The sequence below is a fragment of the Medicago sativa genome, chromosome 4 (genome assembly GCF_051527215.1).
Source record: "Medicago sativa cultivar Bolivia chromosome 4, Bolivia_mono, whole genome shotgun sequence".
Taxonomy (NCBI): Eukaryota; Viridiplantae; Streptophyta; class Magnoliopsida; order Fabales; family Fabaceae; genus Medicago; species Medicago sativa.
Genome location: NC_140752.1, coordinates 64807878 through 64824748, shown reverse-complemented (window position 1 = coordinate 64824748; position 16871 = coordinate 64807878). Strand labels below are relative to the sequence as shown.

Genomic DNA, 16871 nt, shown 5'->3' with positions numbered 1-16871 from the left:
ACACGATTTGCCTCCCTCTGAAGCCCCTCTCAGAAATTTTTCTAAGTTAAAAAAGTGCCCATTCGACATTTTCAAAAACGTGGCACGATACTGAAATCGTGACACGATTTTTGGCACCTAAAATTTTTCTAAGTCTCAAACTGGTGCATTTCGACATTGAGAAATCGTGACACGTTGGCCAAAACGTGACACGATTTCTGGGCAAGAAAATTTTCAAAAATGAACAATCGTGACACGTTTAGCCCAAACGTGACACGATTTTAGCAGTTTCAAAAATTTAAACCGTTACAAAACAAAATCGTGACACGTTTTTGGCCAAACGTGGCACGATTTTCCCAGCCTATAAATATATCCAACACGATTTTCATTCCATTCACTTCCAAAAGTAGCCAAACTCTGCCAAAATTTTCCCAGAACCCTAACCTACGATTTTCTAACCCTTTTCTACCAAAAATCTTCATCTTTTCATCTTCTAATCACCAAACCATTACCATACACCTTCATCATCACCAACAAACAACCAAACCCATTATCTCCATCTTAACCCTAACCCTAATATCCATTTTTCTCCAAACCCAAACCCTAACCATGGTTGAGACCCGCAACAAAGGCAAGTCCCAAGCCACATCCCAACCAGCCAAAAAGGCCAAAATAGCCCCCAAACGCAAACAACCTGTCAAACCTAGCCCTAACACCGCACCCCCACCGTCCATCAACCACCGGTTTTATAATACTGCTGCCCGTGACCGTTTCAAGGACATCCAAGGCTATAGGGTGATCCCGGAGAGAGGTTTTGATTTCACCAAACTCATCTCCAACCCCGAATTCCATCAAGTGATCACTGAGAGAGGGTGGGAGTCTCTTGTGAGTATGATATTTGAGCAGGCCAACAAAACGATTGGGATAGAATTTTATTCCAATGCTAGGTATATGGGGAGGAAGTATGTGTCTTATGTGAGGGGGAAGGAGATAGACTATAGCCCGGAGAGGATTAATCAGTTGCTGGAGATTGTGCCACCGGAGATTTGTGATGTGAAGAGGAGGATGGAGGAGTGCAAGAATTGGGATGATGAAAGGTGGGAGGAGTTGCTATTGCAGATTTGTGTTGAAGGTGCTAAGTGGCATGGAGGGTCACATATGCTGTTGAGGGCTGACTTCAAGCCCCATGCAAAGGCGTGGGCATCTTTTGTGGTGCAAACTATTGAGGGCACCTCTTGTACTTCAGAGATTCCGCTGCCCCGCTTGTTGACGCTGTCTGCTATTCTTGATGGTGCACCCATAAATGTTGGTGAGTTAATTGCCGACAATATCTATATGTTTGCTTCAGGTACCAAGAAGGCACTCCCTCATTTGAGCCTTATCAATTGACTTTATGAGGAGGAGGAGTGCGATTTGTTTGCTAATGATTTGAGTGCAGCAATGATGAAGCCCATCACCGACACTTACATGGATGGCTTTGTCAAGGATTATCATGACCGCATGCAGACTATCATGGGTGCCGAGGCAGCAGCAGGACAGCCACAGCCGCCACCACCACAACAGCCACAACCACCACCTCAGAGTCAGACTTTTGCTGGAGAGGGGAGCAGTCAGCAGGGTACCGATGCACCCATTCATCCGATGATGCTGGACTACATGTTCGGCCATGCCAACTGGATGAATGAGGTGTCAGATCAGGAATATTGGAACCGTCCGAGATTTGGTCAGGAGTTCACTGAGGCGGTCTGCCTCAACAGGAGGAAGATGACTGGGTCTTTCGAGCGCTTTGATGGGTCCGAGGAGGCTATGGACCACTACTTTGATGTCACCAGAGGTCGAGCTCAGGATAGAGAGCAGGAGATCCGAGCTGACTTTGCTGCTGGTGGAGCTCAGTCTAGGAAGCACTTTGGGGAAGATACCTATGCAGAGGAGGACCCCAACACTTGGACTCCGGAGGACCAGATGCAGGATTGAGTGGGCTACTGATGGCCCACCTTTTATTATTTTTCTGTTTTTGTTTCAGCACTTTGGTTATGTAACTTTAATTTTATGTTCGAACAATTTTAATTGCTTTTAATTAAGTTTAACTCGGTTTTACCCCCCCCCCCCCCCCCCCGTTTATGTAATTATTCCTGCACTTGTTTATTATTGATGAATTTGTTTGTTTAGTTGACTTTTTACAGTTTGATAACAAATAGTTGTTCAAGTGGTATTCCAAAAGTTCAAAAGGAGGAGTAACTTGGTTTTCAAAGGCGAAGTGTACGGCGTTGCTAGGTAGTCACATACTCCCAGAAATCTCAGCCATAAGGTTCATTGCCATATTTTATTTTTCAATTTACTTATATTTAGCTTAGTTTTCCATGCAACTACATTTCTAGAACTTGCATTGTTTCTCTATTATTGATTGGTCTTTGTTAATTACACACTGAGGCAAAAGTGCTTGGTCCTGTGAGCCTTTTGAAGCCTACCCTGATTATAATTGTTAAACTTTATCCTTTTCTTAGCCCCTTTGAGCCGGTAGGATTAGAACTTTTTGTTCGGTGACAAACTACATTACAAACTTAGAGACTTTTAGGACTTGTCCCTTATTGTTTTTCTGAGTTAGGCATTGTAGAATGTTGCTTAAAATTAAGTTTGGGGTTGCTATTGGAATTTGCAACCAATTAAGTTTGGGGTGGGGGTACTAGAGAATAAGAGAACAAAAAGAAAAAGAATTGTCATGCAAAATGCAAAAATAAATTCAAAAAATTGATGTATGAAAAAAAAAATGAAATGAATGATGAAAAAGGGACCAAACTTTGAAACATGCGAGTAACTTCAAACTCGATTGTCCCTAAAAGTTATAAATATTCTCTAGTACCTTTGCATTGATTGTTATTCCACAAGGTGAATGATCGTAGGATTGAATTTGTTCTTTAACTTCTGTAGGAATGCCTAACTCAAATTTTGTGTAGCCTACTTATCCAAATATGTCCCACCTTTCACCTAAGCCCCGTTATAACCCTAAAGACCTCAAAAGTGTGTAATGATATTGACTTTGATTGATGTTTAGAAACTTTTCAAGTGTATGGTAATATGTAGACCTGCATGTCGACTGGTAGAACCCTATTTCATATTGATGTGTGGAGTTGTGAATTGGTGGATGCGAACAAGTCAAACTAGCTCATCTTTAGCTAGTAAGGAGTTGAACTTTTGGGTACTATCGCTTGATCAGGTAATTGTTATTTCACTGTCGATTGTCAGCTTTGCAAGTAAATTCCTTGAGGACAAGGAATGGTTTAAGTTTGGGGTTGTGATGACATCTTGTCATTACGTAATTTTATATGTATTTTAGCACAAAAATGGAGTTCACAAGGAGACTTATGCAGCAAAAGAGCAGAAAAACTGAAGAAAATACAAAGAAAGAAAACGTGTCACGATTTATCAGAAACGTGACACGATTTAAGAAGCTTCAGAAAGGTTTGGTTCGACATTATGAAAACGTGTCACGATTGGTAAAACGTGACACGATTTGGTGAAACCCTAATTCAGTTTCTTGCTCCAGAAGGTAAAAACGTGTCACGATTCACTTAAAACGTGACACGATTTGGGTGAATTTCTGTGCCTATTTATGCTGAAGTCTATTCCAAAAACAAGGGTTACGAATTCAAGAGAGTCAAGTGCGATTTTGCAACTGCAAGGAAGGCCAGGAGGACGATTTCTTCATCTTCCAACCACTTTGTGTATGTTTTATTACCTCTAATGATTATGTTATTTGTAAACACTATTATGAGTAGCTAAATCCATTAGAGGTTAGGTCTGAGATGATTCGTTGTAACCCTAATTGAAATATTATGTTGTGAAACTCTATTCATTGTGAATGATATTCTAGTCTTTATTCAATTCAATTGTTCTTAATGCTTTTTATATCCTGATCAAATATAAATATGATTTTGTGAGAATGAATGACTACTGACCATAGCTTTCTACTTAGACCTATTGAATTGTTCTAATAAACATGGTTAGTCTAGGAATGGATAATCGTTTATTAGTGATATTAGGTTAACGTGCTTTAAACCTTCAAAGATTATTAGACCACCTAAGGGATTAGGGGCTGTAGTTTAAGAAGAGGGTCCTAACTCAAGGGATTGATTAGGACTATTTTGTTAACTATCGTGGGATTAGAAGATCATTCATACGAATAGGTGCAACATAACAATTAGGGGAACATAGATGATTCGAAAGACCTAAACTCATCTCTCTCTTATTCTTGAAAACCAATTTATTTTTAGCAATTACTTTTATGCTATCAAACCAATCTACTGCCTAGTGGCAAATCAAAATAACCTTTATACATCCTAAAATACAACGTAGTTGAATTATTGAGATTAAAAACAGTCCTCGTGGGATCGATATTTTACTACTTCGATAGTATTTGGTGCACTTGCCAAACGTCTATCAAGTTTTTGGCGCCGTTGCCGGGGACTGTTGATTTATTTCAACGAGGCAATTACGTTATAATTTAGGATTTCTGCAATTTAATTTTCTGTTTTTTTATTTTTCCGTTTTCATATTCATTTGATTACTTTGCATTGTGCAGTGCTACTAAGGTATTTTGCTGTTTATGCGAGGTAAAGCGAGCGCCGACGATCTCGAATTTGATCCAGAAATTGAAAGGACTGCTAGAGCACTCCGGAAAACTGTCCGGTGGCAAAGGTTAGCTCATTCCGTTCCACCGGGTGTTCGAGAACAAATACCGGAGCCACTCTCCACTGAATCTGAAACATCTGCTTCTCCTAAATCTGCAACTATGGAAGGAGTTGTACCACCGAGACCTAAGCTAGGAGACTACGGGTTAGCCACTCATCGGGGTCAACTGACCCATACTTTTCAACCAGCTAACCCCGTTGCTTTCGACATCAAGACAACTGTCCTCAACGGTTTGAGGGATAAACAATTCGATGGGACTGAAGCCATGAGTCCTCATGAACACTTGAGCCGCTTTGCTGAAACTTGCGAGTTTTGTGTGCAACCAGCCACCGTGACTGAAGCACAAAAGAAACTAAGACTATTTCCTTTCACCTTGACGGGAAGAGCAAAAGATTGGTTGCTAACAATTCCAAACGGGACTGTCCAAACATGGGAAGAGTTAGAGCTGAAGTTCTTGGAGAAATATTTCCCTATGTCTAAATATTGGGAAAAAAAGATGGAGATCTCTAACTTCAAGCAAGGAGAAGGTGAATCATTGTATGATGCTTGGGAGCGATTCAATTTGCTTCTGAAGAGATACCCTAATCATGAGTTCACCGAGAAACAATACCTCCAAATCTTCACTGAGGGGGTGACACCAAACACTAGAATGTTCTTAGATGCTTTCGCGGGAGGTAGTCTCAAAAGTAAAACTAATCATGAAGTTCAAGCTCTAATTGAAAACATGGCTGGCAATGAGTATCGTGATCAAGCTAAGAAGAAAGAAAGAGGAGTGTTTGGGGTAAGTGAGCAAACTGCTATCCTCGCTAACCAAGCAGCTATGAACAAACAAATAGAGGCTCTTACTAAGGAGTTTCAAGGTTTCACTTTGGCTCATAAGCAACAACAAGTAGCTGCAATCAAGTGTGACTTATGTGGTGAAGAACATCCCAATGGTGAATGTGTTCCAGAAGGATCAAGTGAGGAGGCTAACTTCATGGGAGGATATCAAAGGCAAAATCAATACTACAATTCAGGTATCAACAAGCATCCCAATCTAAGCTACTCAAATAACAACGCTTTGAACTCTCAGATGCTCACTCCTCCACAACAACAAAGAAAGCCATCAGCTCTTGAGGAAACTATGATGAATTTCATGAAGATGACTCAAGGTAACTTTGAGGAGATGAAGAAGAGTCAAGAAGCTGAAAGAAAGAACAACGAAGCCTCCAAGAAGATGCTAGAAACTCAACTTGGGCAATTAGCTAAGCAGTTGGCTGAACAAAACAAAGGCGGATTCTCAGGTAATACTAAAGAGAACCCTAAGAATGAGTCTTGCAATGCTATTGAATTGAGGAGCAAAAAGGTTTTGACACCGTTAGTTCCAAAAGCTCCAAAGAAAGTTGATGAAGTAGTGGTAGAGGTGGAAAAAGATGGTGAAGTTGAAAAAGAAATTGAAGATGGAGTAGTTGAAAATGAAAAGAAGAAAAAAATAGAGGGAGATAAAAGTGAGAAATTGATAGATGAAGACTCAATCTTAAGGAAGTCAAAGAGTCAAATCTTGAAAGATGAAGACAAGCCACAAATTATTCCATCATATGTGAAGCTTCCTTACCCTCATCTAGAGAAGAAGAAAAAGAAGGAGGAAGGACAATTCAAGAAGTTCATGCAACTTATCTCACAACTTCAAGTGAATATTCCTTTCAGTGAAGCTCTTGATCAAATGCCTTTGTATGCCAAGTTCATGAAAGATTTGCTAACGGGAAGAAGAAAGCCTAAAGATGATGAAAACATTTCTCTTTCCGAGAATTGTAGCGCCATTCTTCAAAAGAAGCTACCACCTAAGCTGAAAGATCCTGGTGCTTTTACTATCCCTTGTTCCATTGGACCGGTAGACATTGGAAGAGCTTTATGTGATCTAGGAGCAAGTATCAACTTGATGCCTCTTTCAATGATGAAGAAGCTCAAGTGCGGGGAGCCAAAACCAACATGAATGACCATTACTTTAGCTGATCGGTCAATCTCTTATCCTTTTGGTGTGCTTGAAGATGTGTTAGTAAAGGTGAATGATCTTGTATTTCCAGCAGACTTTGTGATCTTAGACATGGCTGAAGATGAAGATATGCCACTCATATTGGGAAGACCTTTCCTTGCAACTGGTCGTGCTTTGATTGATGTTGAGATGGGAGAGCTAATGCTGAGGTTCCATAATGAGCAAGTGGTGTTCAATATCTTTGAAGCAATGAAGCACCGAGAGGAAAACCCCAAGTGTTACCGGATTGATGTTGTTGAAGAAATAGTAGAAGACAACTCTCTTGAACCTAAACCACCACAACCTCTTGAAAGAGCAATTGTGAATTCTATAGAGAGTTGTGAGCATGGTGAAGATCTTGAGGTGACTGATGGTGTTAAGCCACTTGAAGCAAGAAGAGAACAGGTGCAACCGCCACCACCTGAAGACATCCTGGCTGACAAGTATGGGGGATCGGGAACTTTGAATAAGGGTAGAGAAAAGTCTACTTTCAATGGTCAATTTGGTATATATGCTTACAGAAAAATGCCCTTTGGAATGCGTAATGGGCCTGCGACCTATCAATGGTGTACGCTTTCCATCTTCTCGGACACAATAGAGAGGGTTAGGAATTATTGTGACAAGCTAGTGATGGTAAGGAACACTTCTACTGATAACGCAATGGAGCGGAGGAAGTCTGGTAAACAACAAGAGCGACCTACCGAAGGCAAGGGTAGGACTTATTTTGAATGATCCTTAGGGGTCGTCATGAGTCAAGCTAGTGACGGTAAAGAAGCGCTTGGTGGGAGGCAACCCACATTTAGATTTCAGGTAGTATTTCTTATTTCTTTTTATTGCTTTCAAATATTCAAAAACACAAAAAGATTTTAGCTGAAACAGACAGAGGAAAGAAAATTTTTGTTTTCCAATACTGTGCAAATCGTGACACGTTTTGGGCCAAACGTGACACGATTTGCCTCCCTCTGAAGCCCCTCTCAGAAATTTTTCTAAGTTAAAAAAGTGCCCATTCGACATTTTCAAAAACGTGGCACGATACTGAAATCGTGACACGATTTTTGGCACCTAAAATTTTTCTAAGTCTCAAACTGGTGCATTTCGACATTGAGAAATCGTGACACGTTGGCCAAAACGTGACACGATTTCTGGGCAAGAAAATTTTCAAAAATGAACAATCGTGACACGTTTAGCCCAAACGTGACACGATTTTAGCAGTTTCAAAAATTTAAACCGTTACAAAACAAAATCGTGACACGTTTTTGGCCAAACGTGGCACGATTTTCCCAGCCTATAAATATATCCAACACGATTTTCATTCCATTCACTTCCAAAAGTAGCCAAACTCTGCCAAAATTTTCCCAGAACCCTAACCTACGATTTTCTAACCCTTTTCTACCAAAAATCTTCATCTTTTCATCTTCTAATCACCAAACCATTACCATACACCTTCATCATCACCAACAAACAACCAAACCCATTATCTCCATCTTAACCCTAACCCTAATATCCATTTTTCTCCAAACCCAAACCCTAACCATGGTTGAGACCCGCAACAAAGGCAAGTCCCAAGCCACATCCCAACCAGCCAAAAAGGCCAAAATAGCCCCCAAACGCAAACAACCTGTCAAACCTAGCCCTAACACCGCACCCCCACCGTCCATCAACCACCGGTTTTATAATACTGCTGCCCGTGACCGTTTCAAGGACATCCAAGGCTATAGGGTGATCCCGGAGAGAGGTTTTGATTTCACCAAACTCATCTCCAACCCCGAATTCCATCAAGTGATCACTGAGAGAGGGTGGGAGTCTCTTGTGAGTATGATATTTGAGCAGGCCAACAAAACGATTGGGATAGAATTTTATTCCAATGCTAGGTATATGGGGAGGAAGTATGTGTCTTATGTGAGGGGGAAGGAGATAGACTATAGCCCAGAGAGGATTAATCAGTTGCTGGAGATTGTGCCACCGGAGATTTGTGATGTGAAGAGGAGGATGGAGGAGTGCAAGAATTGGGATGATGAAAGGTGGGAGGAGTTGCTATTGCAGATTTGTGTTGAAGGTGCTAAGTGGCATGGAGGGTCACATATGCTGTTGAGGGCTGACTTCAAGCCCCATGCAAAGGCGTGGGCATCTTTTGTGGTGCAAACTATTGAGGGCACCTCTTGTACTTCAGAGATTCCGCTGCCCCGCTTGTTGACGCTGTCTGCTATTCTTGATGGTGCACCCATAAATGTTGGTGAGTTAATTGCCGACAATATCTATATGTTTGCTTCAGGTACCAAGAAGGCACTCCCTCATTTGAGCCTTATCAATTGACTTTATGAGGAGGAGGAGTGCGATTTGTTTGCTAATGATTTGAGTGCAGCAATGATGAAGCCCATCACCGACACTTACATGGATGGCTTTGTCAAGGATTATCATGACCGCATGCAGACTATCATGGGTGCCGAGGCAGCAGCAGGACAGCCACAGCCGCCACCACCACAACAGCCACAACCACCACCTCAGAGTCAGACTTTTGGTGGAGAGGGGAGCAGTCAGCAGGGTACCTATGCACCCATTCATCCGATGATGCTGGACTACATGTTCGGCCATGCCAACTGGATGAATGAGGTGTCAGATCAGGAATATTGGAACCGTCCGAGATTTGGTCAGGAGTTCACTGAGGCGGTCTGCCTCAACAGGAGGAAGATGACTGGGTCTTTCGAGCGCTTTGATGGGTCCGAGGAGGCTATGGACCACTACTTTGATGTCACCAGAGGTCGAGCTCAGGATAGAGAGCAGGAGATCCGAGCTGACTTTGCTGCTGGTGGAGCTCAGTCTAGGAAGCACTTTGGGGAAGATACCTATGCAGAGGAGGACCCCAACACTTGGACTCCGGAGGACCAGATGCAGGATTGAGTGGGCTACTGATGGCCAACCTTTTATTATTTTTCTGTTTTTGTTTCAGCACTTTGGTTATGTAACTTTAATTTTATGTTCGAACAATTTTAATTGCTTTTAATTAAGTTTAACTCGGTTTTACCCCCCCCCCCCCCGTTTATGTAATTATTCCTGCACTTGTTTATTATTGATGAATTTGTTTGTTTAGTTGACTTTTTACAGTTTGATAACAAATAGTTGTTCAAGTGGTATTCCAAAAGTTCAAAAGGAGGAGTAACTTGGTTTTCAAAGGCGAAGTGTACGGCGTTGCTAGGTAGTCACATACTCCCAGAAATCTCAGCCATAAGGTTCATTGCCATATTTTATTTTTCAATTTACTTATATTTAGCTTAGTTTTCCATGCAACTACATTTCTAGAACTTGCATTGTTTCTCTATTATTGATTGGTCTTTGTTAATTACACACTGAGGCAAAAGTGCTTGGTCCTGTGAGCCTTTTGAAGCCTACCCTGATTTTAATTGTTAAACTTTATCCTTTTCTTAGCCCCTTTGAGCCGGTAGGATTAGAACTTTTTGTTCGGTGACAAACTACATTACAAACTTAGAGACTTTTAGGACTTGTCCCTTATTGTTTTTCTGAGTTAGGCATTGTAGAATGTTGCTTAAAATTAAGTTTGGGGTTGCTATTGGAATTTGCAACCAATTAAGTTTGGGGTGGGGGTACTAGAGAATAAGAGAACAAAAAGAAAAAGAATTGTCATGCAAAATGCAAAAATAAATTCAAAAAATTGATGTATGAAAAAAAAAATGAAATGAATGATGAAAAAGGGACCAAACTTTGAAACATGCGAGTAACTTCAAACTCGATTGTCCCTAAAAGTTATAAATATTCTCTAGTACCTTTGCATTGATTGTTATTCCACAAGGTGAATGATCGTAGGATTGAATTTGTTCTTTAACTTCCGTAGGAATGCCTAACTCAAATTTTGTGTAGCCTACTTATCCAAATATGTCCCACCTTTCACCTAAGCCCCGTTATAACCCTAAAGACCTCAAAAGTGTGTAATGATATTGACTTTGATTGATGTTTAGAAACTTTTCAAGCGTATGGTAATATGTAGACCTGCATGTCGACTGGTAGAACCCTATTTCATATTGATGTGTGGAGTTGTGAATTGGTGGATGCGAACAAGTCAAACTAGCTCATCTTTAGCTAGTAAGGAGTTGAACTTTTGGGTACTATCGCTTGATCAGGTAATTGTTATTTCACTGTCGATTGTCAGCTTTGCAAGTAAATTCCTTGAGGACAAGGAATGGTTTAAGTTTGGGGTTGTGATGACATCTTGTCATTACGTAATTTTATATGTATTTTAGCACAAAAATGGAGTTCACAAGGAGACTTATGCAGCAAAAGAGCAGAAAAACTGAAGAAAATACAAAGAAAGAAAACGTGTCACGATTTATCAGAAACGTGACACGATTTAAGAAGCTTCAGAAAGGTTTGGTTCGACATTATGAAAACGTGTCACGATTGGTAAAACGTGACACGATTTGGTGAAACCCTAATTCAGTTTCTTGCTCCAGAAGGTAAAAACGTGTCACGATTCACTTAAAACGTGACACGATTTGGGCGAATTTCTGTGCCTATTTATGCTGAAGTCTATTCTAAAAACAAGGGTTACGAATTCTAGAGAGTCAAGTGCGATTTTGCAACTGCAAGGAAGGCCAGGAGGACGATTTCTTCATCTTTCAACCACTTTGTGTATGTTTTATTACCTCTAATGATTATGTTATTTGTAAACACTATTATGAGTAGCTAAATCCATTAGAGGTTAGGTCTGAGATGATTCGTTGTAACCCTAATTGAAATATTATGTTGTGAAACTCTATTTATTGTGAATGATATTCTAGTCTTTATTCAATTCAATTGTTCTTAATGCTTTTTATATCCTGATCAAATATAAATATGATTTTGTGAGAATGAATGACTACTGACCATAGCTTTCTACTTAGACCTATTGAATTGTTCTAATAAACATGGTTAGTCTAGGAATGGATAATCGTTTATTAGTGATATTAGGTTAACGTGCTTTAAACCTTCAAAGATTATTAGACCACCTAAGGGATTAGGGGCTGTAGTTTAAGAAGAGGGTCCTAACTCAAGGGATTGATTATGACTATTTTGTTAACTATCGTGGGATTAGAAGATCATTCATACGAATAGGTGCAACATAACAATTAGGGGAACATAGATGATTCGAAAGACCTAAACTCATCTCTCTCTTATTCTTGAAAACCAATTTATTTTTAGCAATTACTTTTATGCTATCAAACCAATCTACTGCCTAGTGGCAAATCAAAATAACCTTTATACATCCTAAAATACAACGTAGTTGAATTATTGAGATTAAAAACAGTCCTCGTGGGATCGATATTTTACTACTTCGATAGTATTTGGTGCACTTGCCAAACGTCTATCAAATGTGCACAAAGTGTGCGTAAAAGTTTACAACCATAATCATCACCCATACATGAGCATGATAATGACACCAACCAAGAGATCAAATGGCATTACACAACTTTCTAACCTATTTTCCACAACAGCCAGCATGACTATGATGCAGTTTATCTTCATTTTACCACTTCAGTTAAAATAAATTAATTAATTTATAGGATTTGGATCATTCAATCAAGAGAGGCATGTAATCTGAACTATACCCTTAGAATTAGAACAAAATATTACAAGTCTCACAAATCAAATCAGACATAACAAACAGACATGTACAAAATGGAGGTTTGTTTTGCAAATAATGGCAATTTTAGTCGCTTTTTTTTTACGAGTGGTTGTTTACCTGAAAGCCACAAACCCTGTTTCCATTAATAATAAGCGACGGGCAGTTTATTATAGAGCGCCACAATACACATGGTATAAAATGGTGGTTATAACCTCCTCAAATATACTGTTGAAAATAAGTGCAACATTCTATAATACAACAAAACCCTGGCTATTGTCTAGCAACTCTACAAAGTATCCAATGATCCAATAAACCTATTAGACTCTGTTTGGGTGTTTAGGAGGGGATGGAAAGACTTCAGGAAAAGGGAAGGGGAAGAAGGATAATCCACACACTTGAATATGAGGTTTTCTTTTCTTCATAATACAAAATCCCCCTAATATGGGAGAACTCAAAAAATGTACTGAAAGAGGACTTTAGAGAGCTTAAAAAAAATTATTCAAATCATTTCCATCTTTTTATAATACTCTCAAAATCAAAAATAAAACTAAATAAAATACATTAAACATAAGCATTTCCTTTTCCTTCTCTACAATAACACTCAAATAAACTGTGAAATTTATCTCTCTTTCCCTCTTCTCCCTTCCCTCCAAAGTCCTCTCATTCACTCCTCTCGAGACTGCCAAACGAAACATAATGAACTTGGAATTTTTAAGATAAGCCTATGAGCCTATCTAAACATGCAGGTTAAAAAGGCGTTGATAGAAAGTAATTCAGATAGCTCAAAGGGAAATTGAGAGGCCATCATCCTTAAATTAATGAATCAGATATGCAAAAAACAGGTACTTTCCTACACTATGAAAACTAAAAACCACATAGTACTAGTACCTGCTTTTCTCATCTACTTTGATTTGGGTTCTGATAGTGTTAGTAAGCTCATGTTTTGCTCCATGTGTTTAGCTATGAGCTTGTACTTGTAGTAACAATGTGCTTATTACAAGCCTTGAGCTCATGATGATACTAGGACTCTCATTAGTCATTACCATACCTAACCGTTAAATCATGAACTCGAGGCTTTCCTACCATTTTATAATACAAAAAAAAACCTGGCTATTGTCTAGCAAATCTACAAAGTATCCAATGATCCAATAAACCTATTAGACTCTGTTTGGGTGTTTAGGAGGGGAGCGAAGGACTTCAGGAAAGGGAAGGGGAAGGATATTCCACACACTTGAATATGAGGTTTACTTTTCTTCCTAATACAAAATATGTACTGCAAGAGGACTTAAGAGAGCTTAAAAAATGATTCAAATCATTTCCATCTTTTTATAATACTCTCAAAATTAAAAGAAAATAAAATACAATAAACATAAGCATTTCCTTTTCAAACAAACTGTAAGATTTATCTCTCTTTCCCTCTTCTCCCTTCCCTTCAAAGTCCTCTCATTCCCTCCTCTAGAGACTGCCAAACGGAACATAATGAACTTGGAATTTTTAAGATAAGCATATCTAAACATGCAGGTTAAAAAGGAGTTGACAAAAAGAAAGTAATTCAGATATCTCAAAGGGGAAAGGTCACATGAAGAATAAATTGAGAGGCCATCATCCTTAAACTGTAGAGCTAATGAATCAGATATAAAAAAATCAGGAACTTTCCTACACTATGAAAACTAAAAACCACATAGTACTAGTACCTGCTTTTGTCATCTACTTTGATTTGGGTTCTGATAGTGTTAGTAATGTTTTGTTCCATGTGTTTGGCCATGAGCTTGTACTTGTAGTAACAATGTGATGTGATTATAACAAGCCTTGAGCTCATGATGTTATTAGGACTCTCACGACCATACCTAACCGTTAAATCATGAACTCAAGCTTTGAAATTAAATATCAAGGATAAGTTAACAATTGCTAGGTGTCTGTTTGGTAAAACATAAAATTGAGCTTATTATGGCTTATAGCTTATAAGGTCGTATGATTAAAAAAGACCTGTTTGGTAATTGTCATTTTTACACGAGCTTATATCTTATTTTCATGAGCTTATAGCGGTTTTTGATAAGCTCATTCAAGTAGCTTATAGCTTATCACTTTTTATCTTCATTTTACCCATACAATCTTCATTGAAAAAATTAATTAAATGCGCGTTTTTTTACGTCATTTCATATTTATAACTTACGTCAACAGTTAATTTACCAAACACTAGAAATACAATATCTAGCTTATAAGTCATCCGCTATGAGTTTCCCTTACAAAAAAAAAAAAAAAAAGTCATCCGCTATAAGCTAGTGTATCAACTATCCGCTCTTTTTTACCAAACAAGCCTAAATGTAATCAAGATTGCCATAATCATAGTCATAGTGGACAAGTAATTCTAACCTATGTAATGCATCATTAAATAATTGTAGAGAAGATGAAAGTAACAAAAAATAGAAAATCATTTACATTGACAATCATAAGTTCAAAATTATTGAAGTAGCCTAAGAAGGGATGTAAGAACTAAGAAGAAAGGGAATACGGAAGAACCTGGTAAGTGATTAAGGCACTGGAAGCCGCATTGATTCCTTGAGCACTCACTGTGCGTGGTTGTTCCTCAAAGCACCTCCCCTTGCATATTGGAATTTGGAAAGCTAGGTAGTTTACAATTCGGTTGAAAGAAAGATTAGGACAACTATTATTATCAGTTTTTTACTACATTAAACATAAGCATTTCCTTTTCAAATTGACAAATTTGAAAAGTCAATTTTATTTTACAACGAACTATTCCCTCCTTAATATAAGCAAAATTGACTTTTTAAAACCACATACATCATTAAATGAATGAACTTAAAAAGTCAATTTTGCTTATATTTAAAAACAGAGGGAATTACCCTAACCGATTCTTCAATTCTAGGATAAAAACATTTGGGTCAACAAAAATTAATTTATCTTGACCAAATTTTAAACTAGACAAATAAATTTTTGTTAATTAAAATGTCTTTAAGAATATGATTGGAGGTAAGAGAAATGTTAGGAACAGTCTTTTTCTAGCACATTCTCTAATCGTCGCTCTTTTGTTCGGTGAAATTTATATGGGTTTCACCACTTTACGTGGAATCCATTTTCAATGTGTGGAACCTACGTGAATTTCATCAAATAAGAGAGTGATTTAAGAGAGTGATTGTTAGATAGAGTATTAGAAAGAGAATGTCATTAATACAGGGAGTATTGTTAGCAGGTGAATATTTATCTTTAAATTCAATTATTTATTTTTAATTACAGTTTTGATCTCGTATTTTTATCATTTTGTAAAATTTCTCCCGCTATGTTAAAATTCGGCAGTTTTGATCATTTCATCAAATATTTGTTGTTATACCGTCACCTTTGGGTCTGCGTAGCTTTCTACTCAACTACTCGTGAATCTGGAAAGAAAATAGAAGATGAAGGGGGTAAGTCACAAAGATTTAGTGAAGAGACTACAATCATCATCAACTAGAAGGGAGATACACAAAAGCAAGGGTATATGCTTTTATCAAATCTTGCAGTAATTATGTTCTAGTAACCACGAAAAATGTAGAAATTAGAGTATAATTAAAAGGAATCAAAATAATCAACTCTAAAGAAAGTATGAAAATCCAACTTTAGTGAAAATGAATTACAATGATTGTCATATGTGGAGAAACCTAGAGAACAACTATCGTTCATCACCTTCAACATTAAGCAAACATTGTCCACCGTCTTGCCTTTTCCTTCACTGACCATCATGATTCCCTTCAATATCCCATGGATGCTTAGATCCTTCACTTATTGCATCCAGTTTAGAAGAAGAAAAAATAAACAGAAAACATAGAAAACCATCGCGCAATCCCTTTCTAATGTTTGTGACATTCCGGTGTCGCAACTACCTTAGGCTTTGTGTCAAAGGTGATAGGCTTGCTATTACCATCAATGAGGACGAATATCTTGCTGGTGTTGAAGCATGCAAGCATAATCTACACAGTGGGATTAAATGGCCAAAGGGTGCAACACCATTAACCGTTGTTGCCTTGAAGAACAAGCTTGCTCCCATGTGGAAAGATCTAGGAAAATGGGTGTCACCTCCCTTGATATAGGTTTCTATTGTTAGGAAACTACGCACAATTTCCCCATGGTCAGATTAAGTAGAAGTGAAATAAATGCGGAATAACAACACACAAGATTGTTAACGAAGTTCGGCCAATAATGCCTACTCTCCGGACTGCTGCTGCAGATCTTTTAATAAAAGGAAATATATGTGTTTACAAACACTCACAAACTCTCACTACCCACAACCCAATTACACCCAGGAATTTTCTCCTAAAATTCTCACACTGAGTTTTTCTAAACTCTCTACTGATGTAATATATTTTGTGTTGTTGTTGTTCTGTGTTGTGATTACAATGGTTTGCAAGCAAGCTATTTATAGGGGTGCAAAGTCATTGCCTCACCTACTACCAATTACCTACTACCAATTATTCACCAACAATTGCACTATGTAGTAGGTACCCAACAATGTTCACAAACAATTGCCATGCTTTAGAAACATGTATTGCTGTCAAATGCCAAAAAATTTCGGTCATTTATTCA

At 38.4% G+C, this 16871-nt stretch overlaps 1 long non-coding RNA gene across 1 annotated transcript in view; it reads right to left on the bottom strand.

The window, feature by feature from the left end:
• LOC146930746 (uncharacterized) overlaps window positions 1-14979 on the bottom strand; it is a 36260-nt gene extending 21281 nt beyond the window's left edge. The window contains exon 1 of the long non-coding RNA XR_015006459.1: window positions 14814-14979. This is a non-coding gene — a long non-coding RNA (uncharacterized LOC146930746). The remainder of the gene's footprint in view (window positions 1-14813) is intronic.
• Between the last annotated feature and the right edge of the window lie 1892 nt (window positions 14980-16871).